This window comes from Tympanuchus pallidicinctus, unplaced genomic scaffold (genome assembly GCF_026119805.1).
Source record: "Tympanuchus pallidicinctus isolate F22 unplaced genomic scaffold, pur_lepc_1.0 scaffold1, whole genome shotgun sequence".
Lineage (NCBI taxonomy): Eukaryota > Metazoa > Chordata > Aves > Galliformes > Phasianidae > Tympanuchus > Tympanuchus pallidicinctus.
In genome coordinates, this window is record NW_026294618.1 from 69,838,007 (window position 1) to 69,857,963 (window position 19,957).

Sequence of the window (19,957 nt, forward strand, 5' to 3'; positions counted from 1 at the left end):
ACAACTGCAAATGTGTATGGAGTTTTAGACAAGTCCTTGTTGAAATCTGGCTGGTCCTGTTCAGATAAATAAAGATGTAACAATTTATGAAATATGGATTCTATTGTCCTTTCCTCCAGGCAGCTCTCTGTTAAAACATTGGTACAAAGACTTTACAGAAGCTAGTCAGATCTGTCAGGAGCACCAGTGGTTTCATAACCCGGAAAAAAAAACACAGCTGCAGCAAGAAAACCACTGGGAATCCCCATCCCAGCTGAGGATGGTGAGGCCATCCCCTCTCAGTATTTGGAGGGACAGCCTTCACTCCTTCTTCTCTCTACCCCTAGCGCCTTTTCCAAGCATAGGAAAAGGCGTGCAGAGTTAACCCTTGCTACATTTGTAATGGCTAGTATTCACAAACCCGTGTATATTTCCACCAACTCCATAAGTAGATTTTTGTGAATATCACGTCAATTTAATTAGTAGCAACTGTAATACTATGTAGAAGAAAAGAAAAAAGGAAAAATGCAACACTTCTGCCGCCAAAATCAATAATTCTACATATGCAAACATTCTTGAAGTACAGAATTTGTATGAAATGCAACAGAAGCTGTGATACGGGGTGCACTTTATTACAGCTTGAAGTAGATTCAGACTCAAATAATGCACTGTCAGAGACAGACACCGCCCCAAATTCAATTTTCCTCTCAAAATAGAAGTGCAATAAATAAAACAGACTGCCAAAACTGTCTACATAAGTCCCAGCAATGCCGTGTGTTTAGATTTTTTTTCCTGTGTCTACGTAGGTGTATGGACATACGCGTGCACATAAACGGTCGAAATATGAATTTATATTTGCTCAGGGACAGAGATTGCTTTTGTTCTTTCTGTGAAGATGGAATATTTCTAAAATAACCATCCAAAATAAAGAAAGAAGAATAAGGAAAAAAAAAAAATGGAGAAAGCTTCTGCTTATTAACAGGGCTTGTCTTTCATAGAAACATAGAATCATTATGATTGGAAAAGACCACTAAGATCATCTAGTCCAACCATCAGCCCATCCCCACCATGCCCATTAACCATGTCCCTCAGTGCCATATCTCCATGTTTCCTGAACACCTACCTGCACATGGTATTTCAGATGGCACTTGCAACATCTCAACAAAGACCTCAGAGCCTTCTGGGTCAGCAAGTTAAGTGCCAGTGCTAGTTTACATCCATCAGGGCCATGTCAGTGCTGGCATCAGTAACCTGTTCTTCTGATCCCTCCTGCTCTTCCCATCCCAGTGCTGCATTGACTTTGGTGCCTTCTCATGCCTAAAACTGCAGCTAATCTTATGCTGCTGCTTCTGTCCTTAAACACACACTCAACACACACTTTCCAAAATCGTGTTCCTCTGTGTATCTGTGTACACTGTACCAATAATATTGGAACTGTGTAAATGCTTGCGGAGTACAGTGGCTTATTTGGTGTAAAAACATTTAGGAATCAAAGGTGAATTAGAAATACATCAGATGAGCTTTGCAGGTGAAGAGGCTAATTCAGCAGAGTTAAGCTGGAGCTGTGCAAGCAGCAGAGAGACTTCAGCTGCATCTGAGCTCCCAGCAAAACTCCATTTAGTGGTATCACATCACCCCAGCAAATTCCCACTAACTACTCATGCCTCAATGCTTAACATTATTTCCAGCTTTCCAGGAAAATAGTAACTTGTGGTGAGTGCCAGTTGATGCATACAGGAAAACTTGTATAGATGAGAAAAAGAATTGCAAAGGGTTTACCTTGTATTTTAGTCCCAGTCCCAGCACCTTTGGTAAATAATATGAACAAACATTTTCCAGATCAATGCTGTGATCCTCCAGTAGCTGCATGCTTTGTCATGATCTTCCCCCCCCCTCCATTAGATGAATATTCAGGCTCTTTCTGTAAAGTCTTTTAATTCAAACATGAAAATAGTTTTAAAGCAATCCACTGCCACTCTATTATAATAATGTTCTTTGCTAGTGAATCTAAGCCAAGGGCTCTGGGGACATGAGCACTTTAATGTTCTTGGAAAGTCATTTAACATATGTCTCTTTCCACTTAAACCCTGCTGATCGCTACATAGATTTAATTTTCACTGCTGTGAAATGAGCCAATGACATCTACTTACCTGGCTTGTGGATGGAGATGTTTGCATCAAAGGGCTCAAAGAGTTGAGTAATTAACAAAGAAGACCTTCATCTGCCACAAGGTACACCATCTGTGTGGGGACATATTATGAAGACCAAATTGAGCATCTGAGATACCTGACAGACTGATTTACACAGCCAGTGAAGACAACTGGAGGAAGGTAGCTATGAATGGGAGGGAATCTGTCTTTTTACACAATCTGACAGTGATAAAATAAGAAGCAATGGCTTTAAATTAAGAGGGTAGATTTAGGTTAGACACGTGGGGAAAGTTCTTTACTCGGAGGGCAGCAAGACCCTAGCACAGGCTGCCCAGAGAAGATATGGTGCCCCATCTGTGGAGGTGTTCATGGCCAGGTTGGATGGGGCCATGTGCAGCCTGAGCTGTTGGGTGGCACTCCTGCTCACAGCAAGGGGCTGGGACTGGGTGGGCTTTAGGGTCCCTTCCAACCCAACAACTCTGTGATTTCTATGAACCACTGACACTAGATCCCTGTTGGGAGGCACTGGGGGTGAATGGGACATTGCTGTGCTGCGCAGGACAGGAAGGTGGGGCGGATGGGTTATGGTGGTGGGATGTCCCCTGTGCAGCACTGTCAGGAGGGACGGGGAGAAGACCTGATGTAGAGGCCCAGGGCAGCGCACACAACAGGGAAGCAGACTCAAAGTTGATGCTGATGGACATGTCACTCCCCTATCCCGACACTCCTGAAGCTCACATCAACATAAAGCTATCTCTATCTCAAATTCCCTAATCGAGCTGCAATATAAGCACCATAATGCACAAGGCATCCGCCAGCCCATGGCTGTTCTCTGCCAACACTTGTTGGAAGCCAGGGATGTCTCCTATGCAGGCCTGTGTTGCTCTCCTGACAATTACAAAGCCAATTAAGAACTTCCTTTCAGTGCCACAACTCAAACAATAATGAAGAGGCCATACTTTATGCTAAGTACCTAATTGCCTTCTCATTCCACAGAGCTTAATCATCTGTAAATACGGGAATAAAATCTAAGAAAGGGCAGCTCTGACATACCCAAACAGCTCCCTGCTCTGCTACCTTGCCCCTCTGCTCTTCCCTCTCCCTGTTCAAGGTCTCACCCCCTCTTTTAGAGCAGAGGACCTTGTGCAGGCACATCCCTGCCTGGGACTGCTGCTGAACCTGGTCTGTACAACAATTGCCACAGGTGACAGCCCACAGCATTTCTGGGCTCACTGAAATCTCTCCCTGCAGCATCTAACAGGCAAAGCTCCGTCCATGCCCTGTGCAGGGATGAGGCTGCATGAGACTGCTCAGGATCACAGGTTTGGTGTAGAACCGGCCTCCTTCAGGGCCAGGTGGTGACACAGGGCTCATCACAAACACCAGCCAACACACTGACTTTATGGTTATCCACCAAATAATTGTTACCTTCCCTTAGGGTCTGTGTAGTGAGTGGCAGACCAATTACAATACATGGAGCAGGAGGTGACTGTGCCTCAAAACAGGAGCCAGTAATTAAACTTATCCTGCCGATAGGGAACGTGGAGGAGAGATTTTAACTCTTCTTTTGCTTTTTCCCATTTCCTATGTTTAGTTCCTTTCCCTTTCTTTTCTTCAGGTTCTTTCTTTACTTCTCCATCATCACATCCTCTCTTTGCAGCTGAATATTTACAGTGTTGGTGCTTCTTGGTGGGTGAAACCCTCTCTTCCTGGAGATGCTCGAGGGCAGAAGTGCTCCAACCCACAGTGGCAGCGCTAGGTGACCCACAGCTCTGCGAACGCAACCCGATCTTCAAGTGTAATGCCATTGTGAAACTGCTTATGGTAACAGAAACCCAGCATTCCCCATGAATAATCACAGATTTTATTTATAGTGACAAAACGAGAGGGCCTTTTATGCAATATTCACTAAGGTTACCCAGGTCAATAGCAGCCTAGTCAGAGTGACTCATACTGTGGAATTAAATATTTTATACATAGCACAGTTATCGTCTGCGCTTGGCTTGCCTTCCAGTAACTGTCTTGATCTTATTTTCCCCTTCCCTCCCCAAAACAGAGCAGGGAATTCAAAGTATCCTATACAGTACAGCATCTGGTTCTCCTTATTTCATGTCAGAAAGTGATCAAAGGCTCAGAATGGGGTGCTGCACTAACACTGTCTTTCGCAATAGCTTTGCTTGGTGATCTGTAGGAAGAGATAAGGTGTGTGAGGCCAGGCACCCTGCAGTCTCCCTCCTGGCTGCCAAGCAGGGTCAGCATCATGCTGCTTACACAGCAAGGTTGCTGAAGGACCCAGGAAGCACAGTGGTCCTTGCAAGGTCACTGAGAAAACTGAGAACACTGAGAAGAGCAGAGCTGGGGATGGAGTTTAAAAGCTCTGAGTGCAAACCCTCGCTGGGAAATCACCTGCAAGTTTTCACTGTTCAGACAACTGAAGGGAAAGTGATGCTTGCTGGAGCCTTTTGCCCTTCCTTGGCACATGAGGAAGGAGTTGTGTCTTTGGTCCTGCCCTGCAGCCCGAGTGCAGCTCCTACAGAGAGGTGCTGGAGCATTCCCTCTGGCAGTGTAAGAAGTACAAAGGCTGCTCTGAAGAGAAGGTGGGAGGGAAAGCATGAGAGACAGCAGTTGGGCTGAAGACCTGCTCTCACCTCGCACTCAAGAGCTCTGCAGCAAAAAGCAGGGGCTGGTTAGCAGCATGTCTTTGGGCAGCGTGTGGCCAAAGTATCTAAAGGTGGGCAACCTGGGTTGATGCTGCCTCACTCAGCACTGGGCACTGACCACAGCCAGTTGCAGCGCTCAGGCCGTGCCTGGCTGAGAGCTGCAGGACAGGGAGCCCTGTGGGTGCCTGCACCCCAAGGAGCAATACGTGCTCTGCAGCTGGGTTTAAGCATGTTGTACAGAAGGCTTCCCCAGAGCACACAGCGGGTGAGCTGGTACGGTTTTTCCCTGCTGACATGCAACTGTGGATGTATTTTCATGGAGGTTTGTTTTTTTCCTCATCAGTAAAACTGGCCAGAAGAGCAGCTACGTTAAAACAAGGACTAAATTGTTTTGATTTAAGCCTTTCCCACTTGGAAAGGGTCATTACTGGAACAATGGCTATAATAAAGCTATACTTGTTTACATGACTTTTCCATTAGCAGAGGAGAATTTGTGGGAGGTGTAAACTTTTCCAGACATTCAACTGGAGCTGCTTAATGAAACATTTTAACTGAAGCGTCAGGATATAAAAGGGTGATTTACCGTGGCTCACTGCTGAGTTTGGGTGGTGGCAGAACATTTTAAATGAGTGTAAGAGAGTGAGCCCATACTTCTATGCACCACAGTACTTAGTGGCTCTGCTGTCTTCTCTATTTTATTACCCAGCTACAAACCCAGGCCACAGATGCTGCCTCCAAGAAGTTCCACCAGAAGTCTCTGGCCACAGGGCTGGATCCTTCAAGGGCAGTACTATGTTGGCCAAGGCAACACTGCTGTGTTAAGGAGCCACTCTGTCTTCAGTCTGAGCAATGGAACCTCTTTCACAATAATAGTAATAATAATAATAATAATAATTAAAATAGCAACAAATGTTGCCACTGTACAGGTAGGTTATTCCCATCCTCAGAGACACTCAAGGTCAGGCTGAATGGGACTCTGAGCAATATGATTTAGCTGTAGATGACACTATTCATTGCAGGAGAGTTGGACTAGATGACCTTTAAGGGTCACTTTCAACTCAAATGATTCTATGTTCATCTAGAAATCTACTGCATGTCTTCTCCAGTATGCGGCATTAATCATCTTACTGGGTGTGACGGGTCTCACTGTAGGGCCCTTTCACTGCTGCCACACCATGAAGGATGCATAGAGCAGGAGCAGGCCATGGTTCACCATGCCAATAAAGGATGTGCAGAGCAGAAGTGGAACATGGTTCATCATGTCAATAAACCTCTAGACGAGGCTATTGTGCTCATGGAGGGTCAGTGCAGATGGAAATGGAGGTCAGAGCTGGCCAGGATGCTCCCCTATACAGTCTGAGCACCAAAGAGCACTGAAGTCAAGGCAGCACTGCTGCATGGAAGCATTGTTCGCTCCGCATCATTTCTGGACCCTTCCTATAGCTATTTCTTGTGTAATTAAGTCCCCAGAGAAGACAGGTGAGAAAAATAACTTAGGAAAAGTATCTCAGCCACAGCTGAGAAGCTACAGAGTTTTAAGGATTTGGGATGCTGGAACAAGCACCATGAGCCTCTCTAATAGGGAAACAGACACTTACACAAAAGAACCAACACCTAAGGGTCAGATTATGATACCTGCCACTTCAAATAAAACTGTACAAGAGAGGAATTCATACCCTGGAGGTCAGGCTTTTGACATATCCTCAGAAAAGCTGGGTTCTGCTGGGAAAATACTTAAATTTCACCACATGAAGCAGCAGAACATGGCTGGCCCTGCTCTTCTGGGAGGGCAAAGGGGCTCTGCTCCTGTGCTGTACACATTTCAAGCACAATGAAATTCCCAAGCTTCTCTCAGTTTTCCAGTACCGTAACTCACTTTTAGCAATGAATATCTATTGCATCATTATCAGGCTGAAGATCTGTGTGTGTGTTTATCCTCACAAACCCTGCCTTGCCACACAAGCAGCCCAGCAGTACTAATTGCTGCCATGAGCTAGTAGCGTCTGAATCATCTCTGTGGGTCAACTCTGAGTTTGTGCAAATGACATCCAGACATGGATGGTCCTGTAAATAAAGGTCCCTGTAAATAAAATTAAAGAGAAAAAAAAAAAAGTGAAAGATCAGGCAACGTTGGAGGGAAGCCAAATAAGATAACACTAAAGCAGCCAGTGCAGCTCTCTCAATTTGAAAAGACCTACTGACCCCACAGTTCTTACACTTGGCCCTCGAAAACAGAGAAACTCTGCCACAGGGATAAATCTTAAGTGCAGTAAGCTGCCTTGGGAGTAAATGTATGTAGAGCTCAATTTGTCCTGATAGATGGATAGACGGTGTCACACTTCACTTCATCTGACAGGACTAAGATTCATGCATGGTACAAATTGATTCAGAAAAGAGAAGACTGTCATGTGCTATTACTGTTACATTTGGTCTTAATAATTATGTACTATAAACAGATTTTGGTGCATCGCTTCTTCAAGGGGAAATACAAGCAAAAATAAAAATAAAACAAGAGAAGCTCAGTGTATCTGTATAAAGCAAGAACCAAGCTTCCCTGAGCACACTTGAGAGAAGACTTTGATGGGTGAGAAGAACTAAGCTAAGTCCTATCCTGTTCACCCCTTTTTATCTCCATCCACCCCTGTCGTTGCTGCACCTAAAAGATCCACTAAGGCAAGGAAAGGAAGGAAGAGAACTTGTCTGTGTGGCTTCCTGAAAGTGAATCCAAACCTTGTTACAGCTGCTTATTCTTCTTCTCCTGCCCTGTTTGCCTTGCCACAAAGGCAAGCAAGACACAGGACTCCTGAATGTTCTGTCCACTTAACATGGTTTCATTGTCCCAACACACCCAGTGCTGGGCTGCTCTCTCTCCCTTGCAGTGCAAGGTAATCTGGGTGCCTGTGCCGCTGGCAGTAGAGCAGCCAGCCACCCATGAGAAAGGGGGGGGGCAGAAGAGCCATATTTGTTTACGTGTGATCAGTTACTGAATGTATTTGCTGTTTTCTTTACTTGTGAATGGCTTTTTATATCTTCTGGGGTACTTCCTGCCAACTAGAGCAGAGGAGGAGAGAAATAAAATACAATCCAGGTGTTAACAAAAGTCACCCTCTGCAATCAAAAATGCTATAATCATTCTTTTCCCTTCTCTTCCTTTTCTAAAACAACTGAATGCAATCCACCAGGGAGAATGATTCACCATCAAATCTCTCTGTTTAATCAGCATGCCCAATAAGGTGTTTGTCTTCTTATAATTATGTGGAGCACAGACAATGTATGCTGTGCTCCTTTCCAGTGTAAGTGAACCAGGTGAGGAATCCCTTGGAGTCCCACAGCCCTTATCTGATGGGCAGCCCCATTCTCTAGTCACAAAACTGAAATTAAATTGATGTCATTACTACCAAGGGTAAACAGCCTGATGCCAGATTACAAGGCTCCTTCTCACTTCCCTCTTCTCTCTACATCCTGCCACTTGTGGGTGTGCATACACATGCATACTCACTCTCACACACACACTAACTTAGCCCAATTTCCTTATCTACGTGATTTATCACCACTGTGTTTTTACAGCTAGGCAGGTAGGGGCTGTGAGCTGAGTATCTTTATGGAGAAAATATTTAACTGCAGCACATTAAGATAGAAGGTGAGGGAATTGGAACAACATAATGAAGAGAGCGGTGGCAAATGAAAAGATGGAGCAGATAAGTAAAGAAGAAAGAGCCTTTAACAAAAATGCACAACAAATAGAGGAATGCAAAAGATTGTTTCTATGGCAATGTAAGTGAGACTGCAAAACTGCTGTCTGCAAGAAAACGTATTTAAAATGAAACACGAGGTAACTGAGGTAACAGAGCTTGTGTCACTAATAGCAAAGTAATTTGGCGTTACTAAGCCTCCCGTGTTCCCAGCCCTTCCCACCAGATGCAACACAAGGGCACTGCTGCCAGCCCTCAGCTCTTGCCCTGCCCAGTTGGGCTCCAGCATTGAGTGAGGTGTGGGGCCACTCCTCCAGCCAGAAAAAAAGCCACCCTGCCCCATCCCCACTCCTTTCCAAAAAATGTATAGCTCTGGAGACCCACAGAAGCCTTTCTCATGTGCCATGTGTAATGGAGGGGTCAACTCAGCAGCTCCAGTCTGTCCCCATGGCCCCTTTTAGGATGAGTCAGCCCCAGTAATAGATTCCCCTAGGGCATCACTAACCATCTCTCAGCACCATTTTTGGCAGAAATGTGCAAATGTGAGGAGGGGACTAACAAAGAGTCAGGTTAGCTTAGGGAAGAGCTGCCCCATACCTTTGTGGAAGCCTTTTGGAACAGAGATCTTGAGAGGAGGAAAGAGACGGGAAAGGGAAGTTCTTGGGACTTCTTAGGTGCACAGGGCACAGAGGTGGCTGCAGGAGGGAACAGCAGTCAGGCCAGGGCTTGGCTTGCACAAGAAATATCAGCATCATTTCTCTGCAGAACCAGACTGCAAGAGAAACAAGATGTCAGTGGAACTGCAAAGAGATTACTTCAATACACAGTCTGATTAGTTTTGCTATTAGTTGCCTGTCTTTCAGCTACATGGCATTTTTGTTCCCTAAATTCCATCACACTCTATTTATTTCCATTTACTGAATTTTAAAAGCCATAACCTAGCACCTCAGGCAATGGGCTGAGGCTTTGAAGAGCTGGGTCTGACTTGTCACAGCACATGCAGCCACAGCAATGCCTTTATCCAAAAATCAGGGATAATACATGCATATGCAACTAAAGCCAGCTTATGAGATCCTCGTATGAGGACCTTCTAATTGTTGAGGACACACAGTGCTATTCGTATTGCCTTTGAATCAAATCCAGCTTTTTTTAAAATATTAGACAGCTTATTTATTCTTAGTGCTTCTATGTGTGCTAATGCCACCATCATCTATCAAAATGCAGCTGGTGTCAGCTGTATTTCTCTGGTGTCAACCTGAGTAAACAGCAGAGAATCAGTTCCTTTCCCTCTAATTAGCCACCTTTGCTCCCATAAATGCTGTCTGGAAATGGTTTTCCCTCTACTGACCAAGCTGCAGAGCTTTCTTCTGCAGTGCCTCCCTGCTGATGCTGTATGGCCACCACTCAGCCACCTTCAGCTGCCCACCTTCTGCTTGTCACTGCAGCATGCCCATGACTACAGCCCAATTGCTCACACAAGAGAGAGATGTGATATTGGTGCCTGATGCACTCTGCAGTTCGATCCCTTCTTGGATTTCTCAGTAACCCAGGCTTTACTTCACCTGTGCTCTTCCATTCTACCTTCAAACGTAGAGCTACCCACACCCCACTGTGAGGATGGGCTGAAAGAAACCTGTCCAGCTCAGAACAAACATCCAGATACAGCACATTCACAAACACCCCAAAATCTCTCTTCTACCCTTTCAAGTTTGGGGCTTGGTTTTTGGGTTGATTCCTTCTGTGCTTTTTGTTTTGTTTTGTTGCTGTAACAGTGTTCCTTGTGGAAGCAGCCTGCCTGACAGCCTTTCTGGCTAAAATCTGCTGTTTATCAGCAGAGCAGGAACGGTCTGTGCTGTGGAAGCTTTCTTATTCTCATCACCTACATGCCACTAGTCTGCTTTGAAGAGGCACCTCTAGGGGTGAAAGCATACTTCTGTCTCTAAGCTAAATTCAATCCCTGATCTCTTTGCAGAGACTAACAGCAAGGGAGACGTTTGGTATGATTGATGGGAGCCAAATGAATAATTCATGCCTGATCATTTATTTTGATGAATTTTAGCCTCTTTTTCTGTTTGCAAATTGTCTGCAAGTAGCTTATGAACATCTCAAATGTATACGGGATTTGAAATTAACTGCTGGATACTTTCTGGAAATAATTTCTAGCCAGTAGATTGCTCATGAACCATTCAGTGGAAGCATTTGAAATTTCTGATTCCAGCCACGTCGATTAGCCTTGATTGCTCTGGTGAGCCAGAAGCTGATCCACAACATTGGTGTAAAGGCAGAGAAACTTCACAGACAGCACTGGGGCATTACTCCGGGTTTACTTTGGTGTTACACCTCAGAATCAGCCCAGAAAATATTTCTGCTCTCTAATCAGGTAGGTAACATTTTAAATCAAGCATCCTCAGTGACCAGGAGAGGAGAAAATAAAACAAAATAATTATATGTTTACATTTCTTTTCCTTGAATCATAAAATATTTTGCCCCATTACCTCTCTCTGGAAGTAAATACCGTATCTTTAACATGCCTGGCTATCAGTCACCTGTCACTTCTTACCTGACAAATTTCTCATCAGTTACCATGATGTTCCTGCTTCTAGAAACTCTTCAAATTAGTTTGCTGAAGCAAACCCAGGACTGAACTCAAACCACCATGCCCTCACAGTCCTACACTGATGTTGCCCCTAGCTGAAGGCAGTGGTATGGAACTGGTGAGATATAACAGGGGACTACATTCACATCACATGCATCCCAGCGTGCATGGCCCCTTCAGGTTGCTTCAGGTTGCCTGAATTACACAGTGCAGACTTTGCATCCTGGTGGCCCAGGTGCCTAGGATGAAACATAAATACTGCTGCCAGAGGACAAAAACCTGCCTCCAAATTCCATATGTTCCCAACTGGAGTCAGAAACTGAGTTCAGAGTAAACTTGGAGAGGAATCATGCCAAAGCCATGTCTGGAACCAAACAGGACAAGGCTGAGGTACTGTGTTTGCTACAAGGACCAGCCACAGCTGGTCTGCAGAACAAGGAGATAACACCACATTCAGTAACAGTAAGATGGGGTTGGAGCCCAAGGGAAAGACTGTGTTTTTTGGGTAGAACAGCTCAGCCTGGTAAGGGCTGCACAGCCTCTCTCTGAGGGACAAGAGGAAGGAACTTTTGCTTTAACATTTTAATTACAGTCTTTTAGTAAAGCAGATCAAGACAGAGCTGCAGTTAATGGAATGCTATTTTGAAGAGGCAGAAAAGGGATCTCCCATTGGGCTGGGTACCTCTGGATACACTGTCATTCAGTGAATGCTTAAGTGACATTCATCTGGGCCTTTGGTCCCTGCGTCAAATTCCTGCTGGCTTTCTGTGGATCACCACATCTATTTTCCACCAGGCACCAAGTGGCCAAGCAGCTGGCAGCGCAGTCAGACTGCTCACATCACTCCCATCTGAGCAAGCACCCCAGCAGGGAAAGGCCGTGCCACCCAGCCCTGCACCGACAGTTGTCACAGCAAAGCAAGCAGATAAGACTCTTAGTCAACTGCAAGCTGACAATCTGACTGAAAATCCTCTCCGGTCAGGTTCTCTGGCTTCAGCAATGCCACTGCTATTCAGAAGTCGTAAGGCCCTGCTCCAACGCAGAGACAGAGCTCAGTCTGAATGCTGAGTGACATCTGGGCATTTGCTCCTCCAGCCCTCCCTGCCCACAAACAGCCAGGTCAGCACACATGGGGACATGGGAACTCCTCAGTGATGGGAGCCAACAGCTCCTTCTTCAGTTTTTCCCACCTCCACCCTTGACTTCCTCGATATCACACCTCTGCTGGCTTTTTGCTGTGTTTCCCCAAGCCTACTGCATCATATTTGTTTTTTCACTGTGGGCCCGATTGAATCAGAAACCAGAAAATGGAGGGGGTGGTAGTGGCAAACATGAGCACCCTGACTGGAGGGTGACATTTCCTCACAGCAGAACAAAAACTATGTGGCACTCCTGGCCCACCCCTTGTTTGCATGAGCTTTTTGCTGAAAGACTTCCAAGCCTGCCATTGCTGAAATCTTTTTGGCAGCCAAGTCTTAAATATAGACTCTAATCATAACTGCACATGTTGTACAATCAGCCCAAAAACTGATTAACTTTTACGTAAGCTTATGCTCAAGGGGCAACTCAAGAAGTGGGAGCTGGCAGCAGTTCAGGGCCTGAGCTGGTGTCTCTGTGCTGAAGGTACCATAAAAACAGTGCGTGGCATACTTAATCGAGAACCAAATTGTACATAATGGGAAATTAAGATGGAATAGCCTTCATAAATTAGGTGGACCATCAGGCCATATTACATATACATATATAGAATGTGGTAGAATGAACTGCTGTGAAAATGCCTATTTTACTGAACACGGACTTCATGTGTTTTATTATTCAGTAGTCCTATTTCATCAATGGAGGATTTTTCATTTCAATTTGAGAAAAACGCAGGAGGGAATAATAAACTACTTCAGCCCATGTTGTTTGTGTAGAAGAAAATGGATGAGATGGGATAAAGAGGTATTTGTCAGGGGATGTATCCAAACCCATTGCCAGGATACTCAGCCCTGTGAGTACAGCTCAAACACACTGTAGCAGGCATCCGTGACAGTGGTAACGTTGTATCTTAGAACATAAGATACAGCAAGGTCTGTATCATATCAGCATAGGTCTATATCATATACAGCAAGGTCTATAGCCAAGATCCAGTAAAAAACTGCCTCTGAAATCAAACCACAAGGAAGTCTGCACCTTTGCTTGAAATGTTCAGCACTAACCCTGGAGGGGACAAAGACCTCAACTCAGTGGCCCTTCGTTCTCTTCTGGTACTTTAATTGTGCACTGCAAGTTTCTGGTTTTCCTGAGAAAAATGAACATTATTTTCCATGCAATCTCCCATACAAAAAAAATAATCTCTTTATTGGTCTGTAGTCCCCAGTGGTCATATTTCACATCCCAAGCCCCCAGTGCACCTGGTGCACTGAAAGTGAACTGTAAAGCAGTCGGTGTTTGAACAGCTGCCAGGAAGTGCTCCTACTCTGGCTTTCTTTCCCAGGCAGTGGGTGCTTCATCTTTAAAATCAATCTGATGCATTGGCATCAGCCCAGCAATCGTGAGTCCATCTGCCGCCTCACTCCCTGTCTGTTTGCAGAGGCTTGCCATCAGCTGTGCAAATCTCTCTTTTCTCCCCTCCAAGGAATTTCCTTTTTTTCTTTTTTTTTTGCCCCCCACTAGCCCACCAGGATCCCCCAAATCTCCACTTTACTTTCTGTTTCATAATCAGCTTCCAGAAAGCCACAGAAAGAAGCTTAGGAGCACAGAGAGCAATTAACACTACTTCTAATGTGGCTGGCAGGGTAAGCACAGTACAACAGGATAGGCAAGGCAGAAGGAGCTCACCTTTCCCTAAGGGGCAAGAGAGCAGATCTGACCCAATATCGGGCTCAGCACTGAGCCTGCCCCAGCCAAACTCGAGCCACCACGTAACCCCTGGCTGAGTTCAAGTGCCTTCCTTTCATGGGGCTCTGCACCAATCCTTCCCACTCCTCCTCCCTCCCTTCCACCCCTCTTTACTGCTTCATGAATGCCTCATGAAGGGAACAGACCTCACGTATAGTAGCTCAGGCTGCTCAACCTGTTAAATAGAGTCCCAGCTAGATGCAAAACTTACCTCTCACCAGGCTAGCTCACCCTGCCTGACCCTCTCCACAATTTCCTCTGAGCAGTAGCCAGCTTCTTCCCTTCACATCACAGAGCACAGGGGACTCCCATCATCGTGGGCACTGACTGTAGGCCCCAGCAGAGTCACTCAAGGATGGTGAGGATCCCCAGAGTCACCATGCACATCTCCTGGGTTGGAGGAGACATAAAGAGGCTTTATAGCATGCATTTCCCCCCCCCCCCCCCCCCCCCCCCTTCCCCCCACGCTTGTGGCAAAGCTGTGTTGCAGCGCTGGGGTGCTACCCTGCAGTGTTGCTGCAACCCAGAACAAAGAAGCCATTCAGCCCTGGCCACACAGCAGTTTCATGCTGCAGATGAACATCCACCACTGTTACCAGTACTGCAGCCCAGAGAAATTAAACGCAAATCATCTCTGCTTCCAAAAACAGATCCACATTTCTTCAGCCCCAGGAGCCTAACAAACACCCTGTGCTCCCCATTTGTTCTCTGCCTATCACCTGCTTGTCAGCTAACGCCCTGCTATGCCAGGGGATTTAGCCACAGCACAGCCCGGTGATGTGCAACAGCACACAGATAAACTTTTAGGGGTGTAGCTACACAGATATCACATGCAACAGGAACATTCCAAAACCAGGGATCAGTCGGTTGGTCAGCAGGCAACACAGCTACACAAAGGAGGCTATCAGTTCTCAGGGGAAAGGCAGTGCTGTTTCAAAGCCTAGCCATCCACAACTACCCCAAGCTGGGCAGTAGTGATATTGTTCCTCCAAATCTTGATGCAAGAAACCCTACATCTCCTGCCACAGTCCTGGGAATAAGAAGATAGAGTTGATCGAATGAAAGGCAGGCTGGAGATCAAAGAAAATTTTCCACGACATTAATCTTCAAAGGTAGGAAATAACTTCCTGAGGACACTGAGAATGCTCCATTGTTTGATGCACCTAATCCTACAGCAGAGGAAAACAAACAGAACAGAGAAAGAAAAATCTTTTTGACAGCACAGGTGGGTCACTAGTCATTGTGCAAAAACACTTGACACACCGGAGGCACTCATCCCACAAGGACCTTAAACACACCCTTCCCTGCACCCACACAGAGCTCTACTATGGCCGGCAAGGGGCTAGAACTAGATGGTCTTTGAGGCCCTTTCCAACCCAAGCCATTCTATGAGTCTATGATCCTTTATGATCAGCTTGGTTTCCTGCACACAACCTGCTGACACCCTATGTAACACTCACTCTGTGGCTGGATCATAAATAGCATGGAGGTAGTTTTGCAGTAATGAGGATGGGCCCCTCAGCTTTCAGTTCAGACACTTGAGTTGCTATAGCTCAAAAGACACTGTGTATCTGCTGAGCTGCAGTGGCTGACTGTACACACGCTTAGCCTATCACAGAAGCCAGATCTAACATATTTGCTTAAACCATTTTCACTGAGGCTTAAGCAAATACACTTTACCTTGTATTTGGTCACAATGCACTTGCCTGTCTGAGCCCCCAGTTTGTAACAGTTTGTGCTTTTAGATTCACAAATCCCAGGTTCAAGCCTAGGCATGACATTGCTGAAGGTTATGATGTTTCACCAACACCCGTGATCTGCACAGACCTGATAGTTAGTCCACAGCATGTATTTCTATATTGAGGTTATCACTGTGGTATCTGATCAGCCCTATCCGCTACCAGCCACCAGGTAACTCTGAAGCACCAGCGTCCAGGTCACCGGCTATGCAGTTTGTGAGCAATGAGGCAGATAAATATCTGATTTAGGACAGATGAACCTGCAGCTGGCTGACGCATTATGTGAGCTTCATTTAAAGTAGCCACATATGTGTTTTCCCTACAGTTAGGATCTTCATCATCTGTACATTAGCTAATAAGCTTGCTTACACACAGAGATGCGCTCTCCCAGCACACTGGGGGAAAACTCCATTTGCACAAGTCAGTTCCTGTAGGGAGAGCACACAGAGCTGGGTAGTCCCTTGCCAAAAGAAAATGATTAAAGACACAAATCAGACAAAACCATATGGCATCAAACCATTGGGGTCCATTATTCTTCCCCTTAAGGATTGGGCAGGGTTCTTGCAGATGCTGAAAATCTTTCCATGGCCTCCAAAACATGAATTAGCACGTGTTCACTTCTTAGCAGGAAAACCCAACCCAAGGCAGGAGGAGCAACGTGGCTTCAGACAGCTGGTACATGACAGAAAAGCAGCCAGCAGACTGAAAGCAGCAAGGCTTCAGCTTTCCACGTTGTTGCTGGAGACCCCTAGAAACTGTTAGAGGAATCAGAGAACGTGAAAGCATGTATTGGAAATGCAGTTGAAAAAGATAGTGCATTTAGAGAAGGTTGAGCTGCTGAGCAGTCATTTATACAGCCTGCTTTCCCCTCAAGCGGTGTGACGTGCCCCATTAACCACTTGGTTTAACATCTCAGAAGCCTGGAAGTTAACAACACAGTTACCAAGCCTGACCAGGGAATATCTCACACTAAGTGCTGAGCTGTAGCTTTGCTTTAGCAAATAAAGTAGCCTGCATTTCTGGAGCCCAAGGAATGCTGTACTGCAGGCAAAAAATTATTTCCATAATTACTATGCAAACAGAAGAAATGCATAAAAGGTGAAATACTGCAGACACTGGGAAACAGTGCTCAGCATATAAGATAAGCAGCCTGTCAGAGATGGTCAAGCCCAGCAGTGAAAAAGAGAAGCAAGACAAGATGAAGGCTCACAAACCAAGACATCCACAAAAGCTGAGCACAAAACCATCTCATACTTCAACTGAAGAGCAGTAGAAGGCATTACCTTAAGTACTGGTACAGTACATGGAGCTCACACTCAACATATCCCAGCTTGTACTGCTGTTACTAACAGCCTGCAGTTGAGTACAGCTCATGTCCAGTGCTAAACATCTTGATGGTGAAGAGCAATATGTTTTGAGGGAATTCAAGGCAAGGGGAATGGAACCACCCACTCTGTAATGCATGTTATGTAGTTTTCAAGACCCACTTTTCAAGGCTCTGGAAGCCACAACCCTAGCTAACATCTAACAGCTGCAAGGAATTAGTCTCTGTGATACTGTTCACCTGTGTTCTACATTGGCTCTAAGACAAAAAGCAAGAAGGGGCTACTACTGAAACACTCATTTGTTTTAATCTGTCCCATTCCTCAGTGCAACTCCCATTCCAGCCATCTCATAATAACAAAATAAACACATTCTTCAAGTCATATAAATAGAAAATCAGGACAGACCTTGCTTTGAACCAAGCTGCCTCGGGAATATCTACTCCTGCTGTCTCTCTGTATGCTTTCCACTTGAGCACTTTCTACTGGCTTTGAAGCAAATCTCGAAACATACCTGCATTTGGATCTCTGTATGTTCCATTTTAAGATGGTCTTGAAAGTACAGCTTCTCACCCTACTTGGATCCCAAAAAGCACAGCATTATGTAAGGAGGCCTCAGTGGCTCATCTCCTTCTCATTCACTGAGCTGAAAGCTCAGTTCTTGTTACAGAGAGAAAACTACATAACAAGCTATACAACCATAAACTTAATCCTCCCACGGCACTGCTGCAAGAGAATCCATTCTTATTCCAAGGCAAGGTATTAAAGCCAACATAAACCTGCTCTGCCACCAGAGGTGTGACTGCAGTGCTTCTAGCTGCTCTTGGGCCAGCTCTAATCAAGGGAACTGTGATGGCTGCACCTGGTGATGGAGCTACAGTAATTAAGACCAAAGGGAAGAGTACAGCCCCAGCTGTAGCAACAAGGTGACCAGGATTAAGGGCTGATTTTGGAGATCTTGCACCTGTTAGAAGGCATCGGAGAGCTGCTGGTGCTGAATGCCTCCACCTGCAGCACAGCCATGCCAGTGAGCAGAGCAGAAGGTTCCACACAGGGCTGAGCCACACCTGGAGCAGCCTCCTGGGGCTTCAGAGGAAAAAGTGCTCCTGTGAAAGCAATTGATGCTTCTCTATCAGAGGGCTGTAAGAAGCTGCTACCAGCAGCATCAGCGGGGGCTGCTCCTATTGTAGCAGATAAACTCAGGTCACTTCTCCGTGTACTAGCTTTGTCTTCTCAATTCCTTTCACTGGCAAACTATACAGCCAGAAGTGCATAAAGAAAGAGATGAGCTCCTGTTACAAACAGGCAGGTGGTAAAGAAGGATCCTTCCATTCCCATCCTGACACAAGTACTTCTATTTTAAGCCAGTATTTTCTTTCTTCAAGATTTCAGACTAGTTTACCAAAAGAGAACAATGACAAACAGCCTCTTGGTCTGATGAAGTTCAGGTAAAGCTCTCAAAGTGTCAAATTCACATTAGTTGAATGAATTCTTAAAAAAAAAAAAAAAAAAAATCATCAACCCCACAATTGCTCTATTTGGCAAGCCACTTTCTGTCAGAGAAGCACAGGCGGTCTACTTGACCTTAAATTAGGAATTAAAATATATAAAGCTGTGTAGATCATCTGTGTAGTTTAATAAAATCTACATTTCAGACTGATGGCATTTATCCTGGATGACACCCGCTGTAGCATTTCATTCCTTTATTGCCTTATGGAGCTCGATAGATATTTGCACCTTACTTAAATTTGCATTTGGTGGAATATAGCTCCTAGCTATGTTTGTGTGTGTTGGTTTGGGGTTTTTTTTTGGTTGTTTTTTCTTTTTCCCCCCAGTCTCCTTTACTAAGCAATTCAGTTTATAATTCTAAGACTACAGCTTATACCTATAATAGCTGGATTCACAGTTTAAAAGTCTCTGTGAACTCAACCAATAAAATATTAATAGAATTCTTAATTAACATTATTGTTATCACCCTTGTTGCTGTTCTGGGTGTTGATGTTTAATAGCACCCCTGAGAAGCTCCACTCAAAAAACAGACAGAACGCATCTCCCGACTTGAAGAACTTAATGTCAAAAATTTGGCTTTGTGGAAGATATGCTGCAGACACCCACAGGTTATTGGGCTTCCTCCAGCAGCAACTATATTAAGCTCAATATCTGTAATGTGATACAAAGGAGGTCTGGTTCAATGATCTACTAGTCCCTCCTGTTTCCAAAGTCATGAATCTAAATAAACAGGACAGGAAGAAGATAGAGGTGAAATCATTTAGCAAGCAGCAGAGAACTGCCCCATATGCAGATCGGTGAACTGAGAGCACAGCACTCAACCCACTAAATCAGTAGGTTACATCCATATACTGTGTACTTGTGTGCACTTTGAGGGCACAACAGACAGCGTTGGGGAGATAAAGATGAAGGAGGGAAGTGGGAGTACATTTGGTTTAGATTATTTTAAAGTTTTTAACACCCGAGCCTTCCTGCCAGAATCTTTCATGACCTTTCTCCACCTCCTGAGTCCTGCAACTCATTCACTGTGAAATGATGTGCCGGATTACACTGGTTCCCATAAAAACACCTAAGACATTGTAAGTGTATGTAAATTCAAGCTTTCAAACAGGCTTTTCTTCACCTTGCAATTGCAAGCTATTTTTACGTTCCCCTTTCCTGCTGCAGGTCTCAGCCAACCACGACCTCCTTTTTTGCAATTGCCTGTGCTAGCATAAACATAGGGATGAGATGCAGTGACATGTAGGTTAGGGGAGACAGAAGCAACAAAGGCTGCACAGATGCGAGGTGGGAGTTGCAGGGGTAGGTGGAACTGCACCTAGAATGAAATTGCTCCTCTTTTCATACTGCAGCTTTATTTACCTCTGCACCTTGTTCTTCTCATCATCCCTATTCCCTTTCAAGTCTTTGCTATTAAGACTATTAGGAAA